The sequence below is a fragment of the Macrobrachium rosenbergii genome, chromosome 23, assembly GCF_040412425.1.
Source record: "Macrobrachium rosenbergii isolate ZJJX-2024 chromosome 23, ASM4041242v1, whole genome shotgun sequence".
Taxonomy (NCBI): Eukaryota; Metazoa; Arthropoda; class Malacostraca; order Decapoda; family Palaemonidae; genus Macrobrachium; species Macrobrachium rosenbergii.
This window is the reverse complement of record NC_089763.1, coordinates 45199633-45217667: the sequence shown is the minus strand read 5'-3', so window position 1 is coordinate 45217667 and position 18035 is coordinate 45199633. Positions and strand designations below refer to the sequence as shown.

At 37.2% G+C, this 18035-nt stretch overlaps 1 long non-coding RNA gene across 1 annotated transcript; it reads left to right on the top strand.

Moving 5' to 3' along the window:
* Window positions 1-460: 460 nt before the first annotated feature.
* LOC136851578 (uncharacterized) lies at window positions 461-12511 on the top strand. Its single transcript, XR_010856919.1, has 4 exons — window positions 461-550; window positions 5837-5932; window positions 7782-7894; window positions 8341-12511. It is a non-coding gene; the product is annotated as an uncharacterized lncRNA (long non-coding RNA).
* Window positions 12512-18035: the final 5524 nt, after the last annotated feature.

Genomic DNA, 18035 nt, shown 5'->3' with positions numbered 1-18035 from the left:
TGAAAGCATAAATTCATGTGATTAATCCATTTACCAACAAGCATAAGAGAGAGAGAGAGAGTTAAAAGAATGTGGGTAAGTTGCTCCAACAGAGCTCACAGAAAAGGGAGTACCTACATAATTATGCACACACTTGCGTGTGTCTGTGCGTAGGTATGTATGTGTGTGTGTGTGTGTGTGTGTGTGTGTGTATAAGCTACTGTAAGGTCATTTTCTCGTTAACAGCAGTTACAGTTCAGTAACCCAACCACCCATCCATACCTCCACATATTGCTCGTTTTCCTCAATTTCCTTAAATCTATACGCTTTTGAAGAAAGAATGCGATTCAGAATGTAAAAAAGAAACAAGAATAACGCAATGTAAAAATAAAAGGTGAAAATTTACGATGACTGAGAAGGTTACAACAGGTATTTTCGAAGGGTTATTAGAACCTGTGAACTGGTCACTGACCAGTGGTTAGTGACATTAGTGTTCTGGACTTGGCGTTCAGAACTTCAGTCTCAGTTGAAAGGTCGTGTAGTGACTGTCTAAGGATTCTTGCTGCTGAAGGTAAGAGGTTTGTTTACCGTCATTTTCAAGTCTTCTCTGAGGTTTTGCGAATAATACCTGGTTTATTTTGTCAGGTTCCCTGAATAACTCCAGTTATTATTACTACATTTAACAATCATGATATAGGACTAAAATTTATCGTTTGAACAACTGCCTGTAGGGAATCTCTCGACAATATCCGGCCTTGTTATCCATCAACGGAAGACGATTCAAGGTCAGGTTACGGCATCTTTCAAAGCACCTGTGCATCTGTAAGGCCAAGTTAAAAAAAAAATTTTTGAACTGTGTTTTAGGCCTAAATTTATGACATTGCCCGGTGTTAGTGACCTAGGTCTCCTGGGTTTGGTTTAGGTGGAACATGGATACGTAGGTTAATTTTCCTCATGCACTAAGGACATAATTATTCTTTCAGTCGAGAGTTTTTGTGTTCTCGTTAAAAAGTTATTTTAATCTTGAAACGTAGGCTTTCAGCGTTTTGATGAGGGTGACTGTTTATCACAAGACAATCCAGCCATGATGTTCAAACAGTATCTGCTGAGGCTGGTCTAGGGTACAGCCAAAGCCACTGCAATGAATCTCTTTGAACTTCGTCGGAGTGGTGCTTAGTTCCCCTGAGCCTTGCGAGCTGAAGGAAAATTAAGCCATTCTTTCTTATACTCGTAAAGCACGAGTACGCCACTTGTAAGAGGTTTTTGGTTTGAGAATCTAAAGCTCATGTGGTGACAGTTATATTAGTTTTTAAACAAATATAAAACCAGAAATTCAACCGTATTGATTAACCAGATATTAAGACCAGACATTTAACATATTCTATTTTTTTTATCGTTGACATTCACATAGTTATTCATAATGTACAGCTATTATTCTGGATTAGCCCTAAAAACGTGGTTATGGATTTCTTCGTAGCTAATTATCCACAATATGTAGAGAGATATTTAACTACACAGTTGAAGAAGTAGGTACGCAATACACTGGTCATTATGCCCTTTCAAAAACCTGCTATTTAGTATTCGATGTTATTTTATTGCAATACCGACGTGAACTTTCCAGCAATTAGTCTATTTTTGGTATCATAACATGGTTGATAAGTTTAAAGTAATGTTTTTATTGGGTGGGGATGGATGGCCATGCATTTGGAACAACCAAAGGCGTTTGAATGTGCCTGGCCGTTCCGCTGAATAGAATGCCGTAGCCTATCCAAATGTGAAATACGGGAAGGGAAAAGCTTAGGATCTGAATCACGAAAGCGGTTTGTGTGTGTGTGTTACGTGTGGGTAGGGCATGGTGTTGTGGAATATGGCTAGGCATGTTAAAGTCCCTTTTCGGTTGTAACTTTGTCTTCGTTGGAAGCATTTGCGTCCGTACAGGGACGTGAAAGCGTCCGGTCTTTGGAGCGCTCAGTCTGGTTCCCGTTCGCTGGCGTATCCAGTCTCCGTCAGGACAGGTATATGTGATCCGACTCTTGCTGAATATGTAGTCAGTTTTTAGGAGGCGATACTTACAGCCTCTGCTATTAAAAGGCGGCTATAGTGTGTGCGACCTGAATGCCATCGATCAGCTCTAGTGGGAATGGATATGTCGATGCCACGAATTAAATGTTGGTGCATGGCCCGTTGGTTCAAAAGGGACAGCATACACTCCCGAAGGGTAGTTGTGGTGCGCCCAGTGTAGTTGTTGGTTGCGAGATCTACACATTTACTCTGGGCTTATGAATTTATATTACACGTTCATGCACTTCTACTTTGGTCTGCGAGAACGATGTTGTTTTTCATAACTAGTGCAGCTACCTGGTTGGCCATGCTGTTCAGAGCTCATGGGGCAAAGTGTCGATTTACGATCCCTTGTAGGGTGAGGTATTTCTTCATATATGCACTCATAATACAGGCCATGATAATTAACCGAGCTCTCTTCATTTGTCTTCGCCATAGGTTGGTAAAATTCTTTTTATTATAATTTTCAAATATGTGATCTGAGTATCCGATTTTTTTTTTTTTTATTTTTTTTGTGTAATGATTGACGAATTCGGTCAGGTTCCCATTGGGAGATTAGTACCGTCAGTGCACCTCACGCAGTGCGCTTGAAGGTATTATTGAAGGGTGTCTGCAGTGTCCCTTCGGGCCCTAGCTGCGTCCACTTTTTTCAGCCTTTTACTTGACCTCCGTTCCCGCTTCCTTTCTGCAGTCTCGATGTCCAACGCCTCTGATACTTTTTCGTGCACGTGTGAGGTTTTCTTCCATTACCATCTTTAGATCCTTGTACTTCATCATCTTTATTTCCAGGCTCTTATTATCTTGCTGTCTAACTACTCCAACCCCCTTTTTTTTCACTGTCTTGAGCGCTGAATGGCCGAAAGAGCCCATGAGCATGGCTTGACAGCCTAAATTTTATTTTTAAAAAATTATTTCGGTCGGGTTCGTTGTGCAGAGCTTTCCGTGACGTGCTGTGCGATTCTTTGTTGGTTATGAGCTCACTACACTTCTTATTGGCTTCCGAGTCTTCTCCTCGTGCATTCCAGCGTTCATTTGTGTTGTATATACGTAATAAGCACATATGTCATAAGATCGTTTACACAACGTGTGCCGAATTTTTAAACCTTTTGTCATCAGTAATATACCTCTCTCTCTCTCTCTCTCTCTCTCTCTCTCTCTCTCTCTCTCTCTCTCTCAACTCTCTCTCTCTTCGTCTCTTTCCATGGCATTTGGCTCAGTTATGCAGGAGATTTAGGATGAATTTTTATCACTTGGAATAACGTTGTTACAGTACTTTGGCCTACTTTCTGGTGCATTCTACTTAATTTCTTCGATTATTTACTTTTATTGCAAAATTTAGAGCTCATTTGCATCCTTTAAGTGCCTCAAGTAGCCACAAAGGCCTAAGCATTTAGACAACTACTACTACACTTAGGTCAGTCTCTGAGTTCTTGCGACAGCCCTTATTGTATGCCATGTCGTAGCTAGTAGGAATTCAATAAGGTTTTGCCGTCATTTCGTAGGAAATCCTTACTTGTTACTGTTAAGCAACCTTTCAAAATGCTCATCAGAGTAATAACTTGGGACGAAGCACCCGAGTAGATGCAAAACGATATCCCAAAATGTAGTTTTAAAAGCCTTAGGCCCGTATTTTTAAACTACGAAGAGCCTCTTCGTTGACGAGCGATGAAGAGTCCACTGACACTTGATAAATCCCTATTATCTGCTGTCTTAGGCAGCGGTGCTGTGGTTCTAGGCTGCTTTGAATTAAATGCTGTGAATAAGTTGATTAAACTTAATAAACCCAGAACAACACCGTGTACAAAGAGGTATATTTAAACTTTTTCTTAGTTGACTTTTTATGGTCAGACTCCATCGAAGGCGGTCTGAGGAATCCACAAATTATCCTGTACACGATAGTGTAGAAACATTCCGGGACACCTACGGCTTATTTCATATTAATTGTCATGTCCATACAATTGTAAAACTTACACACATAATAAGGTTTTATTTTATTGAAAGACCTGACATTTCAGTCATCTTGACATGAAGTTAAAGTTTATTGTACAACCTGAGAGCTGCAAGTTCGAATGCTCTAAAACCAACATTCGAAGTGCGTCTTGACTCAAACTTTAAACCATCTGCAGCTATCTAGTGTAGACCCCATTCTTTGGCCGTATTATAAGCAACAAGTCTTTAAAATATTTTGGATATCCCGTCTTGGTAGCTTAATGAATCGTAATCTATTATTATTATTCCAGCTTTGATAGGAAGCTAGTGCAACTCATTACAAGGGTAATCCTATTCCAAGGTGCACCACCTTCTTATTACTCATGCCGCTCAATTTACTATATTTGGCAGCTTCTTAAGTTGTGGCCCTGAGTTAATTATGATAGGTAACTACAGTAGACAACTATATTAATGGCACAATTGATCACAAGTTTTTCAATGAACCAAAGATAATTTTTTTTTAAAAGGCAGTGTTTCAAAGACGATAGCCAATAACCCCACAGCTTTAATGATTTGATTAATCAGAACTGGATCACTGTCGGAATTAGCCTTAAATTATTTTTCTTCCCCATCAACAAAATTATTTTCATTTAGATTTTAGTTGCTTAAATGTCAGCCATTCCTCAACACTGATGGGAGCATCATTTAGTTTCTTATTTGTATCCCCAATGTCGTTCATGGAGAAACGAAATTGGGTGTCATCTGCAAGTACCTTGAACTGTAGGCCTACCCCATGTCTCAGTAGTGCATTTGGCAATCCAGTCGTATATATACAAAACAGGATTGGGCCTAATACTGTACACTTCCTTGGGATATCTCTTAGTGTTTCATAAGAAAACGAGTTTCAAACCTATACACAGTACTTTGTCAAGCAAGTACTTTCGGACACTCAGTGGTTTCATCAACAGTTCCAATGGACTGTAATCATTTGGAATGCTTTCATCCATCATTTAAAACAGAGAATGCAGTAGTCTCTTTAAGAGAGTTAACTGTCTATAAGCTGAATGATTATCATGTAAAGCATTCTACTCTCTGCAGGTGAAAGCATTAGCAGAGGCTCTAAGTTGCTTTTCGGAGTAAGTAAGCAACAGGTTAGCAGCTCTCTTTGGCGAAAATGTTACGGCTGTGTCCTATCTAAAGAAAGAGGGAGGAACAAGATCGCAAGTCCTAAATGAACAATTAATTGTTCACAAATCACTTAGTTTAGCATTTTGGACATAAACGATAAATCCGAAACAGGTCTGTATGAACTTTTGATACGTAAGAACACCTTTGATAAAAAAAAATGTAACGGAGGTAATATTAAGGAACAATGTCACACTAAGATTATATAAAACTTTGCACTCAGTAGCCTTAGCTTTTCAGACGAAGTTAGCTATCCTTTCTAGGATGTTAATTAATATTGCCATGTGTGGCCATGACAGTGGGTCTCACCACATGTTGACCCCAGGCAAAGATGAACAGTACTCTAAACTTTCAGCAAACTACAGAAGACGGGCACAAGTGGAAGTGGATAGTTAAAAACCCAGAATATCCGCCATAGGATTTTATAGTGCTAAAGATGAACGAAAAGTAATTTTGAAGGTGCGGCAAGTAATTGAATTTACCGTTATAATTATTTGTTAGACCTATCTTCCGTTGAATCTTTGCTTAAGTTGTCTTTTTTATGCTGTTTTCATTATCCCCGAAATATTTGCAGTATTTTTTTAACATATTTTCCCAAATGAATGTTTAATTAAATAAAATGCATGATCTTTATAGAATGTTGTGTACTTGTTTCATTATGTACAAATGTTCTGTCTTTCAGGGAATGGTTATAAAGTGAGACAACCATCTTAACGATAAACGCCCAGTGTCTGTGAAGGGTCAGTGTCTGGCTACGGGAACGACTGCATTCATACAAGTAAGTAGATTTTTAAAAAGTACTTTTTCACCAGTATTCAAACTATTCCTAAAATTATCCAGGGATTGAGGGTAAATTTTCATCTCAAGGAATAGCGCTGCTAATTTCTATATTCTATTTTGCTGACTTCTGATGTACAGTATTTTTATTAATCATTTCTTCATTTATTTTTTTTTTTTTAATTTGTGAGTTCGCATACATTCTTTAGGCGCCACAAAAGCCTAAGTAGCAACAACTTAGCGATGCTTCACTATACGTTGACATATTTGGTAAAATACAGATGTTTGAAGCAATCATTATATAAGGCTTTAATGAGCTGTAAGTCTGGTGAAAATTAATGCAAAGTTTTGTATCTTAGTAAAATTATTATTATTATTATTATTATTATTATTATTATTATTATTATTATTATTATTATTATTATTATTATTATTATTATTATTATTAATTCAGAAGATGAACCTATCCATGTGGAACAAGCCCACAGGGGCCATTGACTTGAAATTCTAGCTTCCAAAGAATATGGTATTCATTAGGAAGAAGTAGGAGGATGTAGGGAAATACAAAAGGAAGAGATCCAACTTATTACAAAAAGAAAAATAAATTTAGATAAAAATTAATTAAAGTGCGTAAGTTTAATCAGCATTCCACTCGCAATAAAGTATGTACGCCTAGGAAACACGTATAGGAAATGTAGTATAAATGCTATACAAAAATTATTACACGGAACGAAATTGCTAATGCTTGTTCCCAATTGTGATAAAAGTTTTCTTAAGGATAGCAATTCTAAGAGAACACGAGTTAAAGCCAAGTGCCTTTTTAGTTCGGTATTTTTGTGCTTTAGGGTAAGTTTACGAGAATCACCTTCATAGTTTTTTTTTCATGAACCCCTTGTTTTGCCCAAGGTGTCCTTCCTTAGGGAAACGTCACTCTCGTAAGGGGGGAAATGGATATACTACACTCCCGGGCCCCTCCAGCTCCCCAGATTATTTTACGTTTGTCGCTAAGCCGGTCATAATGGTGGGGGTATCATTTTGCACGTTGAAATTGTCTTATTATTTGCTCAGTTTGTTTTGGCATGAATTTATAGGTAACTTGGATAAAAGAAAAAATAAATGAATCAGATATTACTTCAATTTTAGCTTTGGGAGGGAGCTAATTCGATAATTGATAGCTTCTCATTTAGGACGTCTTGTAAGTTTAAATCTATGGAAGGTGCTTTTTTTAGTAGGAAATTTACTGCATTCAGTTGTATATACAAAAATTTATTAATATCTCGGGTGTCACCGAGTATTCATGGCAAGGAGAGGTGGTTGTCGACTGCAGAAAAGCATAGTTAAACCTTAATAACGTATTTAAAGGTACTCTTAAATGCTAAGGCCTAGCAGCTGTCAAGGACAAACTAATTGTGAATGCTTGGCTATAATTCGGGAAAAATCAGATGGTCAGTTCCCTGGCACAACAGCTAGCCTAGTACTGTGTTTAGAAAACTGTCCCTAAAATGAGTTTTTGTCCTCATCATATCGAGGGGGAAATTGGGCTTTCCCGTCCTTTCTCACGTTAGCTATTAACCTTGAGCTTACTATTTGCTCATTACCCCAGCATGGTTGCTGTTTCTTATACTGTGCCACTGGGATTAATCGTACTGTTTGGATTTTTTACAGTATATACATAGGAATGTATTTTCGCATGAATTAAACCATACTCACGTTCCATTTGTGGATATTTTATTTTTGTGCATTTGAAATACAGTCTGTAATCTCGGATACTGCTGTATATTTTTAATTTCATATACTGTATAGTTTTATTTTTAATTACTGTACTAACAAAATGCTTTAATATTACCCAGAACAATCCGTTTTGTGGAACGCAGATGAAGACCAAACAGGGAAATCTTAAGAGGGGATCGTAAAGGAAGCCTGAAGAATCCTATTCGCGTTGCAACATGAACTGGCTTTGAAGGTATGTTTTAATTTTCTTTGTAATAACTTCAAGTGGGCACATCGGTCGTGTCTGTCGCATATGATTAATGTGCAATTGACCTTGCTGATTTTTGAAATTTACAATAATTATATGATTGTTTTAGGGCTGGTTTTCATGTAAGCAGTTTTTAATGCTGATGCCCATTTGGAATATGTATTATAATGTATGAGTGATTATGTATGGTGCATCACTAAGTAAAAATCCGAGGTAGGCTGTATTTTTAAAAATACAACAATGGTTAAAAATGTGTGCCTCCCATCATTGCACGACAGCTATTATTTTTGTATTTTGAAAAATCCCACTTTGCTCACATACATAATTAGTGGATTTTTACATAACTTACAATCTTTCAAATCTCTTATAACATAGGGCTTAAATAAAAAGTCATTTTAATGTTGCTTAATTTTATTATTTTCTGCCTACAGCTAATCGGTCATGAAAATCGTAATAGTCAAGAGCCGAGTCCTGATGGTTTGTTGAAGTTTCCCTTATTCTGCTGGAGGGAAAAGCATAGGTTGAAGGCTGCTGCCATGTGATGATTCAGTGACCACAAACTGCCCACAATTATGCTCCTGGCAAATAGTTTCTCTAACATGGTTACTTACAGCAAGTATTGTCTTACGTGTTCTAAACCTATGGGTGGAGGCCTCCTGCACAGCAACGACAAAGTTACATCAGCAGCCTACACTTCTAGCTTCTATGTAGGTGAATGGAACGCTGGGATTTTCTGTCAATGAGAACTAAACGGAAAGGAAGGGTTTCCTTGGTAATTCCCAACCCTATGGGTGGAGGCCTTCTGCACAGCAACAACATAAAGTTACATCAGCAGCCTACACTTCTAGCTTCTATGTAGGTGAATGGAACGCTGGGATTTTCTGTCAATGAGAACTAAACGGAAAGGAAGAGTTTCTTGGTAATTCCCAACTATGAAGCTCAAGGCTGAATTACTCCCGTTGGGGCATCTCCCAGTTTTTCTACACCACATACTTTTACTGGCGATGATGTCATCCACATACCGACAGATTCCCAGTCTCTCTCACGACTGCTCAATGTCCTTTCAACAGCAGCAGCCTTATACTTGTTGGCTATAATAATATCAAAGGAGGATCCTCTGCAAGAGGAGAGAGTGCCCATTGTGCAAGCATTAGCATTTCCAACAATTGGAGACTAAAAGGGGTCTATGCCACATCATCTTGAGTGTCTCTTAAACTCTGTCTGGACAGATTTCCTAGAACTACACTTCTGCTGTATACACCAATGACCAAAACTCTTGCTGACCTTAATTGTGCAATTGTAGACTGTTTTCTTTGGTGGTGACCAACATCAAGGTAGCTAGCTGGCAAATTCTTGATCTTTTCAACTGATGAAAGTTCTGTCCTCAACAGCAGCCTTAAAGATGTTGGCAAATGAACGGCAAGAAATCATCAAGCAATGAACGTTGAAATTTCCCGAGTGGGAGGGCAAGCTATGCCAGCTCAGCAAACATTTTGATGAATCGGTGGACTTCTCAACTGGAACCTTGAGAAATAAGCTGTCTCTGATCTAAGCTGCACATCATTGTTGTCTGAAAAATTTTGTAAGGTGATTCATTGCCAGTTTATCCCGCATATCCTCAAAATGCAGATAATTTAACTCCATTGTTGCAACAGGCTTTAAGTTAAGCCATGATGTCACAATCCTCACATACAACTTGCTACATTCTTCTTCTTAACATTCAAATTTGTAAAACTTCTTGGTCCTAGATTCCTGGGGCTAGTGCTGTTCTTTATCACAAGGTTGGGACAAATGAATTTTAGTGACACACTTGTAGCAGTGCTTTAGTTTTACATCACTGGTGCTGCTCCTTTAAAGATTAATTGCTTGAACTGTATCTCAGACAAAAACTGTGATTAAATTGCTGAAGTTCCTTCCACTGTTTGTAGATTGTGTCTGGAACTCCACTGTCATGCTGCTGGGGTATTTGTTGCATGTTGTCTGCCTCATAACGTCCACTGCAGTGTGCACAGATTCCCTGGCATTACTTTGCAGGAAGGCCACACTCCCCTTGTATTACAGCAGCCACCCACTTTTGTCAAGTAACATACTAAGTTTCTTTTTCAAGATCTTCCAGGAAAAAGGGTTTTGGATTTTTTCTGTTGACCTGCTTAAAGTTGGACACTGCATTATTCTTCAGTACTTCTGCTGGTTTTCCTGCAAACAGCAGTACTTGCAGTGATTGTCACCCTTAACTTGATATTTTTGGTCTCATGACTGCTGCAGGTCAAATCTTTAACAGCAGCCCTCTACATGTTAGCAAGAGGTCCTCCTAAGGGGTGATTCTTTAGCCACACCCTCCACTTCTCAGAAAAGTTGTCCTCTCTATAAGAAGCAAAGGGTGTCCACTGTGCATGCTATAACTATAAGGAGTGTCCGCTGTGTATCCCATCCCTTAACCATTTTCCAGATGTGGAGGGGTTGCATGCCAGATCATTAAGATCTTAATCTCCTGAACAGAGAAATATTGCACATGCTGTATGCTTTCAAGGCTTTATCCCTGGTGAACAATTTGAGAAAATGGTAATGAAAGTCATTTATTGGCTGTTTCTTCTCATGCACATCCACAAAATGCAGGTGAATTACTGCTTTCTTGTGATGGGCTCTAACTTGCATCCTTAGAGTGGTCATCATGTGCCCAACTTTGCTTTGATTGAGATTTGCATGCCCTTCTGAACATTCAAACTCTCCCTCAGTTCCTTTTATTCCCTGGGGACAATGTTGTGGGTGGGTGACAAGTCTTAATGATCTCTTGTAGAATGTCTTCAGTGTTACTCTATTGATGATGATCCTCCAAGAGTCGTCATCTTCCTGTTTGTACACTGTCCTGTGATCAAGTCTATCACTGCTAGTTAGTTTTCCCTTCCACTGTTCCCGACTTGTGTTTGGGACACTGAATTTGGAATAATTCCTCAGGAACAAGTTGTTGGGGTATCTTTCTTTATTAACATCTCCAATACTGCATCTTCATGTGGAAAGATTTTCAGTCACTAGTAAGAAGCCCTCCTTATTTGTGCAGTGAAGAACCTCTTGCATGAACCTTACATTCACGCAGCAACCCCACATTTGTGGCTTTTGTGTAGGTGGATATGTAAGTTGCTGGCTTTTCTTTCAGTGTTAGACCTCAATTTTCAAGCTGGAAGCTGAATTAAGTTTTCAGGCCATCGTCTGTTTGTCATCTGCTTCTCAGAGGATAATGAAGTTATACAAACTTCTGACATACTTTTGGTTTATCATGACACTTTTAGATTATCTCTTCAAAGGCAGCCATAAACAAGTTTAGCAAAAATAACTCCATGTGGTAACTCACTACTATGCCATCCACCTATTGGGAAAATTTGGTAACCTCATTACCATGCCATCCACCAATAGGGAAAGTTGTCTTCTGTTGTCTTCTGTATGAGAGGAAGAGATTTCCACTGTGCATGCCATTAGCATCACCAACCATCTCCGAGATTAGGAGAGGTTCCAAGCCAGATCTGTAAACACTATTTTAGATGATCTCAGTTGAGAGGACCTATTAGCAACTTGCAGTCTAGCAGGGTTAGAATGTCATTTATACCTTAACCATCCTATATCTAAGGAACATCATCCAAGTGGGTTACCAGGTTTATGGGTGTTGACATTCCATACCTATTGTGAGGCTCCTAGTCACTACCATCATATGGTACTTTAAGGGCTGTCTCACTTCTTACTAGCATTTCTCTTTAATGATTCCACTTGGTCCTTTAGTTTTCAAAGTTTGGGTGTGTCACAGATAACGATCCACCTTCATGTATTTACCTTTCCCCAAAATTAGTGTCTGCAGATTTATCAGATTTCCTGAGGTTAATAACCTTTCCCATAATTCCTTGGCAACTTTCCTAGGCGATTTTTTTTACGATCCTCAAGGAGAACGGTATTGTACTGCCTCCCTGTTTTACTGACCAGTTTGTCAATGGTATTAACTTTGTCATCTTACAGTAGTTTCTGGAGATGGTCAGTAAGTTTCCTCTTTGCTCCAGGATGGGGCTTCTTTATGCATTGAGAATGAAATCACAAATCTATTTAGTATCTTTTCGGTCTCCATTAGGTAAATTCCTGCCAGTTTTACAGAACAGTCCTGATGTTCTTTATTATGTATGGGGATTCCAGGGAAAATCCTTAGCTTCTTCACAACTGTCAACTTCTTGGTTGTCTTTTTGCTGAACTCCCAAACTAATCTCTGCAGAAAAGTCTTCCCAAAGTGGCTGCCTCCATTTAGGTGTTGTACTGTCTTGCTACAGTCCCTTCTCTCTCGATCACTACTCCAACAGTTTTTCATTTCCTTCAGAGATCAGACCTAGAGATAAGAGAGGGGAGATTCAGATGGTTAGTGTTATAAAATAGTGGAAACTTGTGTCAACATTTAGTTACAAGCTGTTGCAATTTATATACAGTGTTCAAATGATGAAACAAATATGCTGTAGTAACTTACTACTGTGTAATGTGCTTTTGTATTACATTATCTTTTTACAATGAGTTCAAGCTAAGTCCTTTGTAAAAACAAAAAGCAAATACACATATTAAAAATTGTACTTCTTAGTTGTACTTATTAATTTCCTACGATTATTTATGAAATTTGTCTAAAATTATCTCCCCCAAAATGGGGGTTGGCAGCAAAGTATTCATGATACTACTTTGTCATTCTAAAATTGCATTAACCCAATTTGGTATCTGGCACCCCTATTTACTAGATGTATTACATCAGACAATATCAACCTCTATTTACTAGCTGTATTTCACCAGACAATATCACGAATATTTTCAGGAATATTTGGAAACAGATCCACACCTTCCCTGAAAATCATTAAATATAGCTCAATGCAGTTATTCCAGACACTTTTACAAACTCGTTTGTTGTTTATGCTTAGCTAATTCCTTTCTTTGTGACAGTATTTAGAACCCAAAGTTAAGCTTAGATTACAACAGCAATTCATCAACTCAAGTCAAACCTAGATGACAGCAGCAATTCATCAATGGTAACTTTTTATAGTAAGCCTAAAGAATAATTATTTTGCTTTGACTTGCACAAATAACCTAGTATTCTGACAATTTTTAAAATATTTATTCCTTCAGTGATCAAAGATTTTCTATTAACTGCAGTTCTAGGCAGAATTAGATCAATGTAAAAAATAACAGCTTAAAGTTCTCACTGAGAACACAGACTGGAAATAAAGCACAGCTGTTGTGTGATTTAAGTATTGGCTATATATATGTGTTTATCAGTGGAGACACAAAGGGGAAGAAAATATTCACTCATTGTACTACAATATACTTATTTGAAGTGTAATTTACCAACACTTCAACAGTAATCTAATACCACTTCCTAAACAGACCTGAATGTTGTAATTTGCCAAAGGAAAATGCTAGGGAGATGAATAAGAACAAGAATACTATTGATGTTCAGACATGTTAAGTTTACAACCCAAATCACCACCATGGGCATGTAATTCATTAAATCTTCCTAAAGCGCATTAAATCAAGTCAAAAAGTTTCCAATCACTCACAGCTTCATGTATGAACAAAAGTTTAAGGTCTTAGTTTAAAGCCTGAAAGGACATGTCAATGGTATTAAGTCTACTGTACATTACAAGAAGCAGACATACTTTCCACTAACAAATACCTAACCTACATATATTTCCAGCCTATTGCTAAACCAAAAGCCTAAAACTAATTGGCGTAGCCACTGTGTAATTGGCTTTCATTTCTTTGTAATTATATCTAGAGTTTACAACACTTAATATTTCAACCTGATTCTTTATCAAACCAACATTCAAAACAAATCTGAGATTCACAGCACTTGAATGCAGTAAAATTCCCCAGCTTTAACATCCCTCCAACTAATATGTACCGAATTTATCATGATGCATATGTTGGCAATGTAACAAAAACTGCATTTAACCATATAACCAACAATTAAAATTTAAAAATCAATTTGACTAAACATGTAAAACTAATGACTCAAAAGAAGGAGAAAGATACAGTATTCACAAAGTGGTACAAATCCAATTCAGTGCCATTAAAAAACCAAACAATATGAAAAACAAGTCAAATACCAGGGGTCATTCATACACCCAGTATTATATCAAATATTAGGGTCCTCCATAAACCATGTATAGTGGGCCATCTACAAACCAAGTCTGTAAATATAAAATAAGCTAGGTCATCCATTTTACTAAGTAGTGTTTGGACCCACATCACTATTTATCATTAGGTATTTTACAATGGACCAGAGTTAAAACATCTGTTTTCACAGGCCTGGCCAAACACACTTGACTTTCATTAGAAAACCTGAGCATTCACCACATTAGTGGTGACATGCATTCCCAGCATACAGGGCCTGAGTCATGTGGCCTATTTATGGGTCAAATGAGTGTGATGCATTCAATACCCTTCGCTCTAATGCTCTTCTTGGTTTAAAAATGTCATAATCCAGGCTGATTTTACAGTATCTGCTTTAATCTACTGTTATCAGATTCATTATTCCATGACATCTTGTTTATTAAAGACGATGGCTATTTATATGGGCATAGTGGCTGCAGCTTTTCCTATGTCAGCTCTTTATTTCCCTTTATTTTTACATATTTCAACATGTATATCAGCTTCACTTGGTCTGTGAAAGAAAACTACATTTGTAGTAAACCAGAACTAGATAACTTCAAAGGCTACCTGAATTCAACACTTGTTTTACTGTGTAAATAGAAGTACTGTTACGTAAGGGAAACTGACTCATTTCCTCAAGTAATATGGCAAAAAATTTACACTTTATGGAGATTGGAACCATCAGCATAAATTTAAATTTTGCTTCCTTATATTCAATAACGAATTAGTTTGATATTCTGAACACGCATAATTTTTTGGAGAGTAAGTTAGGACAAAAGTCTGAACCTTATAACAGTCAAAAGAGGGGGAATTCTACTCATATCTGGTGATTTATGAAAAGAATTCTGATTGGGAAAGGTTGGGGGTGTTATTTATAAAGACTTTGTTCAAACAATCTTTAGATGGAAGAATGAATCACTCGAATTTTTACTGTACTTCCCATAATTATGAGGTCAAAGCAGAGAGATTTAAAACTGCCAGTGCAGATTTTAGTCCTCCATTATAAGACTTACGATTTAATGCCAAAATCAGATGCTGATACACATTTAATTTCAATCAAGTAGTACTGATAATGTCTAAGCTATAATCACATCAGGTTGCACAAGTTTTCTTACTGATTTAAAGCATCTTAGCATTTATCTTTTATACATCACAAGCAAGCTTTCTATTTTTAATTATCACATAAACCTTTAAACCTACTGTTCGGATGATAAGTAATGCTTATTTTTAGTTCAATTTCATAGTTTTGTTGCCAACTGACGTTTTGATAAAACACAGCTTTTGTTTCCTCAACAGAGAACTTAAGTCCTAATGAGGAAGCCCTTTAGGCACTTTACTTATGGCTATTAAGAATTTGTTGAACATAATTGTAGGGTTGACCTATATTGATGCCTACAGAGTGTGGGGTACAATATTCTAAATTGCAGTCACTTACAAAAATATTTGTTGCAGACTTATGATATGAAATATACATGTCATGGTCAGTAACATTAACTTCCAATGGCTTAGCAAAAGTGGAATACTCTCCATTAGCATTTTATTCTGTAACAAGACTTAAAAATATTTGATTAACATGACCGAGTAGCTGTGACTGAACTGGTGTGCCTTTAAAAAAAAATGGATGATTGTATGCTGGGTTTAAATTTGAAGACATTTTTGCTTTTTAATGTTTCTTCATCCCTTCCGCTATATCTATCCAAGCATCTTCTGCTGCTAACCCTTCTTCTCCATAGCTTCCCTCACTTAACATACCAGCTAATCCTCTGCCTTCTCAACCTTCTACCCAAAAAATATTCCACCCAAGCCTTCTTCACTACTTCCTCCTCACTCATCCTTACCACATACCAAAACCATTTCAATCTCGACTATCATATCTAATCCTTATCACCCAGGCACTTTTTATTTTCCAGCCCCTAACAAAGTGAGATCCTCAAAATTCACCTTAGAATCCTCATTTCTATCTGATCCAGCTTGTGTTCTTCTATCTCTTTCTTTATGTCCATGTTTCTGAACCATACAATATTACAGGGCATATTAAGGTGTAATAGATCTTTTAGTTTATTTGGTATTCTTTTGTCCCACACTACCCATGCCACTTCCCCTTTATTTCTCCACAGCTGCTTGTATCTTCTTAACCTCAGCTTCATACCCTACCTCCTGGCTTTAAGTACATCCTAAGAACTTTAAATTCTCTACCCGTTTTAAACCTAGGCCTCTTCTATAGTATACCAATAACCTGTCCCCTCCTTGCTTGCCAGACAATAAAACCTTACTTATATCCACATTTACCTTCATTACCACCCCATTACAGAGTTTACTGCCACTATCTATCCCTTCAATTCTAATTCTTCTTCAGTCTCTGCTGTAATTCCTTTGTTGAATACTATTTAAAGTACTGTTTTACCAAAGGTGTTTCCAGTTCAGGTCCTCAAGAGTGATAAAATAAAAACATACAAAAAAAATACACATATTCCAGCCTTTGGTTTTTACTAAGCTTATCACATCCAAAACCCTTTAAGTGATTGAAAGTAGGTCCTGAAAATTCATGGCAATGATTATAGGATTCCTATGCATACTTTGTTCTAAACTAGCAAAAAACAAAAAATTGGCCCTCTGTACTGTGAGAGAAGAGGAATATCCTGAAGTTTATTGGGTCAGAATGTAGAGTAACAGATGTGTATCAGATATTGGATCAGTTGTAAAATTTTGGACTAGCCTAGGATACTTAAGCCACCACATAAATGAAAAACCAAATTAACATAACAGCCACCACATAAATGAAAAACCGAATTAACATAACAGCCACCATATAAATGAAAAAATGAATTAACATAACACAGAAACTACCACTAATACATCAGCAGCATAAATTCTAGGAAATAGTGTTTCAAATTTAAATATATCACAATATAAAACAACACACATTGCAAACAAATATGGATAACTCAATAACTGACAGAACAACAAAATATCATATTCAACTTAAATGCTAAAATATGAAAACAACCCCAGATGACCAAAACCTGCGAACTATGACACCTCGACCCTTCAAAAGGCCTTCACTCGGGCAAAATACCCCACCACATTTTATTAGCAAAATGCCACACTAAATGAAATGGAATGGAAAGAAATATAAAATTTAGGTCAGAAGCCAAGCATTTCGACCTATGAGGTAATTCACTGCTGAAAGGAAAATTGAAGAGTAAAAACATTTAATAGGTGTAATATGAAAACCTTGCAGTTGACTACAAAACAATTATTTGCAGGTGGAAAATATGATTAAAGAGAATATGAATGGAGTACAGCAAAAGGAATGACAGATTGCAGCTGGGGGCTGAAGGGGCTGCAAGGAACCTCAAGTAATGACTATTCTGTGCAATATGTGAGGTGCACCGACAGCACTACCCCCAATACAGACAATGCCACACAAAAGACTCTGGTTATTTCCACGAATATACAAGAAACATTGTTCACCCCAAACATGCAACAGGTACCTGAGCTGTCCACATTTCAAGAGTCAACATTTTACATACACATTTATCACTTGTGTGTCACAAAGCAACAAAAAACAGCAGTATATGTAGAGAAGACTGACAAAAATAAAAGGTTGCCATAACAGATCTTGATGAGTATGCAATGTTTTGGATGTAGCTTTCCTTCATTTCTTTACATAAATCAAGCAGCTTAATGTTTCTGAAAACCAGACATAAGTAGAGAGATACTGGTTTCATTTTTTATGCAATTTTAATAGCTTTGCCAAATAAATGTACCCAAAACTTTATTCAAATAAAAGGACATACCACAACCATAAACTAATCCAATCCCACAGTTAACGAAAAATAAATCCAGACTACGCATTCAATGATAAATACTGTACATCTCGAGTCAAAAAATGAATTCCTAAATTATGAGATAAAATTAATGATACAAGATCTTCATTTCTGGAAAATTAATCTATTTGGAC